This window comes from Rhinoderma darwinii, chromosome 13 (genome assembly GCF_050947455.1).
Source record: "Rhinoderma darwinii isolate aRhiDar2 chromosome 13, aRhiDar2.hap1, whole genome shotgun sequence".
Taxonomy (NCBI): domain Eukaryota; kingdom Metazoa; phylum Chordata; class Amphibia; order Anura; family Rhinodermatidae; genus Rhinoderma; species Rhinoderma darwinii.
This window is the reverse complement of record NC_134699.1, coordinates 6,597,250-6,604,610: the sequence shown is the minus strand read 5'-3', so window position 1 is coordinate 6,604,610 and position 7,361 is coordinate 6,597,250.

Here is a 7,361-nt window from a genome sequence, read left to right as displayed (position 1 = left end):
CGCAATTACGGTGATTTTTCACACCCGTGTGCATGGAGCCTAAGACGTTTTTTGAGCAACTCGCGTTTTTCGCTGCGTTTTCGCTGCGTTTTTGGAGCTGTTTTCAATAGAGTCTATGAGAAAACGGATCCAAAAACGTTCCAAGAAGTGTCCTGCACTTCTTTTGACGAGCCGTCATTTTACGCGCCGTATTTTGACAGCGATCCGTAAAATGACAGCTCGTCTGCACAGAACATCGTAAGACCCATTGCAAGCAATGGGCAGATGTTTGCCGACGTATTGGAGCCGTCTTTTCAGGCGTAATTCCAGGCGTAAAAGAGGTCGTGACAATGCGCCAATTCTCTCTGAGATGCTGTCAAGATGTTGTGTAGCCCCATCTGACGTGACGTCTATTTGGGCAACTCCATCAGAGCAATTTTTTCTCCCAGGCGGAAAGAGCAGAAAACATGGTCACAATCTGACACCAGGGAACAAGTCTGAATCACTTCCAGCTGTCAATACTTGCAGAAGAATCATAACTACAATGATGTGAGTCACGGGAAATCCCTGCCACAAAGTGACCGCAATCCCCCGAACTGAAGGAAGGTAAATGTGGGGTCAGCTTTATATTGGGGAAAGATCTGCCTACCAAAGACTACGATCTCTAAGAGCAGGCACATGGGAAGAGGGAGGCAGAAACGGGGTTAATAATATACTATGGGAATTATAGAGCTAGCTGTATATATATTATTATTATCACTATTGCACACTCCTAAGGGTATGTTCACACGCAGGGTTTTCAGACATAATTCGGGCGTTTTACGCCTCGAATTACGCCTGAAGAAACGCCCCTAATACGCCTACAAACATCTGCCTATTGGTTTCAATGGGTTTTACGGTGTTCTGTTCCCACGAGCCTTAATATTACACGTCGCTGTCAAAATACGGCGCGAAAAAAGACGCCCGCGAAAAAGAAGTGCAGGACACTTTTCCATTGAAAAACAGCTCCAATAACGGCCGTAAAATCCGCTGCGAAATACGCGAGTTGCTACAAAAACTTCTAAAAATCAGAAGCTGTTTTCGCCTGATAACCTCCGTATTTTTAGACGTTTTTGGTCACTGCGTGTGAACATAGCCTAAGTATTCATGTACAGGGCATATATTTATATCTAATCTATCTATCTCATATCTATCTATCTATCTATCTATCTACCTCATATCTATCTATCTATCTATCTACCTCATATCTATCTATCTATCTATCTATCATCTATCTATCTATCTCATATCTATCTATCTATCTATCTATCTATCTATCTATCTATCTATCTATCTATCTCATATCTATCTATCTATCTATCTATCTATCTATCTATCTATCTATCTATCTATCTATCTATCTATCTCATATCTATCTATCTATCTATCTATCTATCTACCTCATATCTATCTATCTATCTATCTATCTATCTATCTATCTATCTATCTATCTATCTATCTCATATCTATCTATCTATCTCATATCTATCTATCTCATATCTATCTATCTATCATCTATCTATCTATCTATCTATCTATCTATCTATCTATCTATCTATCTATCTATCTATCTCATATCTATCTACCTCATATCTATCTATCTATCTATCTATCTCATATCTATCTCATATCTATCTATCTCATATCTATCTATCTATCTATCTCATATCTATCTATCTATCTATCTATCTATCTATCTATCTATCTATCTATCTATCTATCTATCTATCTATCTATCTATCTCTCATATCTCTCATATCTATCTATCTATCTATCTATCTATCTATCTATCTATCTCTCATATCTCTCATATCTATCTATCTATCTATCTATCTATCTATCTATCTATCTATCTATCTATCTATCTATCTATCTATCTATCTATCTCATATCTATCTATCTATCTATCTATCTATCTATCTATCTATCTCATATCTATCTATCTATCTATCTATCTATCTATCTATCTATCTATCTATCTATCTATCTATCTATCTATCTATCTATCTATCTATCTATCTATCTATCTATCTATCTATCTCATATCTATCTACCTCATTCCTGGATCCCTGGCTGTCTTTATAATAAGTTCTGATCATATAAGGGTCTGTTCACATGTCGCAGTCAATGGAATTCTGTACGGAAATTCCGCAGCATTTACAGTCGCAGCAAAGTGGATGAGATTTAGAAAATCTCCTGCCCGCGCTGCAGAAAAAAACCGCAGCGTAAACGTTAATAAATTGACCTACGGTGCAGAATTAAAATCCGCCGCAGGTCAACTTATGATGCGTTTTAGTTGATTTTCCGTCGCGGTTTTCCCTATTGAATTCAATGGGGATGCAAAACCCACAACAGAAAGCCGAGAGTTGCGACTTTTGCGGCCTATTTGCAGCGATTATGAGGAAAAAAATCGCAACTACGGAAAAATAAAAATTACATACTTACCCAGAAGTCTGTGTTTCTTCATCCAGTCCGGCCTCCTGGGATGACTTTGCATCCCATGTGACCACTGCAGCCAATCACAGGTGATGCCGAACTATGTTCGGGGACCCCCATTCTGGAGATCGTTGGATATGATATAAATGTCTATAATGGGAATAACCCTTTAAAGCACGGGTGTCAAACTAATTTTCACCGAGGGCCACATCAGCCTTAGGGCTTATTCAGACGGACGTGATATATATCTTTATTTACTGTTGCGCGAAGTGCTTCTGTGTGCCGCGCACGATTTTCACGTACCCATTGACTTCAATGGGTGCGTGATGCGCGAAAAACGGCCAAGTATAGGACATGTCGTGAGTTTTACGCAGCGGACACACGCTGCGTGAAAATCACGGACTGTCTGAACGTCCCCATTGACTAACATAGGTCCGTGCTCACTTGGCCGCAGCCTGCATATATTCAGATTGAAAATATTCCGCCCTTACTCACTTGGCCGCAGCCTGCATATATTCAGATTGAAAATATTCCCGTAGCCGCCTACTATTCTCTTTGCACTGCGCATGTACTTTTTGGCGCATGCGCAGTGCAATGTACCGTGAGAACTAAATCCCGGACGGTGCTTTTTTCTGCTGGACACTACGGACAGCAGAAAAAAAAAACACCTGTTTTTGCGGACTTCGAATACCTTCTGTTGCGGCGCTGCACGGAACAACCAGATTCCGGTTTTTACATGCAGCGGACCTCGCGGGCCACTTAAAATGAGGGGACGGGCCGGATGTGTACTTTAAAGGGACATCCTCTAGCGCCATATTCTTGCATTAGCTGATACCCCCCCCCCCCCCAGATTGGGAGTCCCCAGCCTTTACCATTATTTTGCTCCAGATAAAATAATATGAAACGACACAATGATTTATGACACAGGAATCTGGCACATTGCCGCATCAACTAGAAGGTCTTCAACCGTGTCTCCAACTGCGTGAGTGTAGAGGCCAGATCCTTCCGTGTTTCCCTAGGCCTGGAGGTTAAGTTGTTTGGACAAATAACAAGTGGACTGCTCTAAAGAATTCACACCTGCAGCTTGTACAAACAGCTCTCTCCGTGGGTGGGGAACAGTTTGTGCCACTGAAACAAAACAGCCTCCAATTCAGTGGAGAATCTTGGGTGTGACCAGCGCCGTAAAACTGTCATGGTGCGCGGCTCGAGGATGAAAGGAAGCTGCGCTGTTGGCTGTGTCATAAAACACATCTAAACATTTATTTTTCATCCTGGATCACACAAATTATGTATTTTTCATGTATAGTTGTGTGACAGGTGGTTACAATGAGATTTCTAGGGTTCTATTTGTTCACGCGTTTCGCGTACATGCCGGGAAAAAGGTGTCGATTTTACTTATTACGGTCTTAACACCCAGACCCTGCACGTTTCTACGAAATCTAAGTTTGGTTCAGGAGATCCGCGTGAGGGTTTGGGTGTTGCAGCTTTATAACGGAGTCATATGTAGTTATAATACGGCCGTGTGAAGTGGCCCTAAGGAGAAAAAGTATTGTCCACCGTCTACTGAAAAACTACCCACAATAAGGCCCCATGCACACGACCGTAGTTTTTATGCGTAATTATGGATAATCTGCGGACCCATTCATTTGTATAGGCCACGGACACCTTTCCGTATATTTACGGATTATGTGTCCGGGCCGCAGAAATTATCTGCAAATTATAGGAACATGTCTTATTCTTGTCCGCAATTGCAGCACGGACTCCCCATAGAAGTCTATGACCACCTTTGTATCATTTTTCTTTCATTGTTCTAATGCATCAAAAATAAAATAATCCACTTCGCTAGATAATCTCATGCAAAAATCTTCTACCGTTTTGTGTATACAGCTCCTAAGCTGACTAATGGGTCTCTGTGGTAAGGGTATGTTCACACGCCAGCGTCCGTTACGGCTGAAATTACGAGGCTGTTTTCAGGAGAAAACAGCTCCGTAATTTCAGCCGTAACGGCATGTTGAGGCGCTTTTTGCTGCGTCCATTACAGACGTTAAATTGAGCTGGTTTTCCATGGAGTCCATGGAAAACGGCTCCATTTACGTCTGAAGAAGTGACAGGCACTTCTTTGACGCGGGCGTCTTTTTTACCCCCCGCCTTTTGACAGCGGCGCATAAAAAAAATGACCGTCTGCACAGAACATCGTAAGACCCATTCTAATGAATGGGCAGATGTTTGGCGACACTTTGGAGCCGCTATTTCGGACGTAATTCGGGGCAAAAACGCCCGAATTACGTCCGTAAATAGTGTGTGTGTGAACATACCCTTACAGTCTACTTAGTTACATACATACATTCAAAGATAAGCAAGAAATAGGGGACAGGTGGAAGGACTTAACACATTACTGCAGGATCAGACTACACAGGGCTTGTTTGTAGTCTGTAACCATGGAGATCTATAAATCTCCATTTTAGATTTGTTGGAGCAATATATATATATATAAACCGTTTGTAAAGGTGAACATAGTCTATAAACAATAAAGAATAATTGTTATACTGGCAGCAAGAACAAAACTATAACAGTAAATCTTAAACATCTTATTCTTAGTATTGCAGAACTGAAATTGTATTGTGTTGTTGCGCCCGAATTCCTGCTTAAATTGCGCCTTTTTTTGTGCTTATCAATAATCAATTTAGACAAATGTATTATTTATTTGCGCCAAAAAGAACAGATGTTTGCGCCTCACTAGACACTTTTCAAACGTGTCCATCGCTTAACAAAAAGGAGACATGGCTCAAAATGTGCCGAAGTGTGCCAAAATGTAGTCGTAAACTAAGCCTACCAAGGTGGTGTTAGGGTATGTTCACACGCCCTATTTAAGGACGTAATTCGGGCGTTTTACGCCTCGAATTACGTCCGAAAATACGGTTCCAAACCGCCTGCAGACATCTGCCCATTGAAATCAATGGGGTTACGATGTTCTGTGCACACAGGCTTTTTTTAAAAAGACGCCGCGTCAAAGAAGTGCCTGTCACTTTTTGAGACGTAATTGGAGCCGTTTTTCATTGACTCCATTGAAAAACAGCTCCAATTACGTCCGTAATTGACGGCGCAAAAAACGCGAGTACGAGCAATTACGGCCGAAATTCAGGAGCTGTTTTCGCCTGAAAACAGCTCCGTAATTTCAGGCGTATTGGACGCTGCCGTGTGAACGTACCCTTATAAGCAAGAAAAAAATTGTCTAGCACGAAGTACCAGATTTATCATACAGCGTGGGCCACTTTGTATCCAGAAAATGTCTAAGTAAATCTATAACTTAAGAAAATATTATCATCTTCAAAGGGGAATTACAGTGAAAAGCATTTATCACATATAGACTGGAATGGCGATAAATGTTAGATCGCTGGTGGACAGCTTGGACCCCCCCTGATCGCTAGAACTTGGAGCCATATGACCGTGGCTAGGAGGGGTTTCAATAGAGCGGCGGTCGAGCACACTGTTTACTTGTAAGGTCTCATGCACACGACCATAGAGGTGCGCATGGTACGTGATTACGGCACGGACGGGCAGCGGAGCGTCATCCGCGGTCCGTCCGCAATCACAGACCTTGCACACACAAGATGTGGCAATTGCAGACCGTATAATAACATGTCCAATTTTTTTTTGTGGTCCGGGCTCCGGGCAATGCACGGACCGTGGCTGTGGAAACCACGGTCGTGTGCATTGGCCAATGAATAGAATGTGTTCTATACTATCCACCATTGCAGTACTGCAACGGCGGATAGTATACAGACGTAAATACACGGTCGTGTGCATGAGGCCTAGCGGTACAGAACATCCATGAAGACGTCCTAAAATGAAATTGCGAACAAAAAAAAATTGTCTATCCGTTTGTTTTTTTTAATCAAGAGGCGTCCCATTATCTCTAATCAGCCTTTCGCTTCTCATCCTATGAAATCGTTTCATTGATTATGTTAGTATACTTTTTCAGATGCCAAATTAGAGAAATTTTGCTAATTAATATTAGATAAAAATAATCGAAACAATAAAAATATAAACAGCAGACTGAATTCATCCGTTCAGATGGGGGTTCAAGTCCCATTTCCCATTCCTTAGAGTTTATTTTCCGATTTTAAAGTCATCGAATTCCAAGAACTATAGATACAAAGTTTCCACTGCAGAAATGACAGGAGACAAACAGTGAAAGTCATTCTATATCTTTTGTCTTGTGAGTTACAAAGTTGAAGGTGACCCCTCACTTCCCCGCAAGGTATCCATTATCCCTTCCCTCTCCATATTTGGTCTTGAGGCTCCCATTTCAGGGGACGTGTCCACATACGCAGCGTTTGGGGATTATTTACAGAGTTATGGCAGACAAATGGAAAAGGTAAATTGCCCCCTTGTGGTCTCCCCCAAAAGACTTATTTCCGTTCTATATGGAAGGCAAATCTTAACCCTCTTCTTGCCGAGATTTGCACGACTTTCCAGCGCTACAATTTAACGGGAGACAATTGTGATTTATTACCGGGGGGAAGGGATAGAAACAAATTTTACATTTCTTGAGAAGATTGCAGCAAAATGATTTGTAAAATTCTGCCGTGACTCGTGAGGGTCTACGGGAGTCTCGGTGCCCCAACGAAAACAAGACGTGCGAATATAAACAGTGATGGAAAACCTTCAGGGGGCGCAGATCAGCAGCTGAGACGGGGTTATTTAAACACATTATAATCCGAGCCGGATAATATCTCACGCACAATGAAAAAAAGTCATGGTATTGCTGAATCGTGAAGCGGAATGGAGACAGGTAGTTGACAAATATTGGAGGAAAGCAGATGGGAATATTTAATGAGTTCCTGATCTCGCTGCAGACATAGACGCGCCACATGGGCTGGGAGTATAATTCCCCGTACCAGACA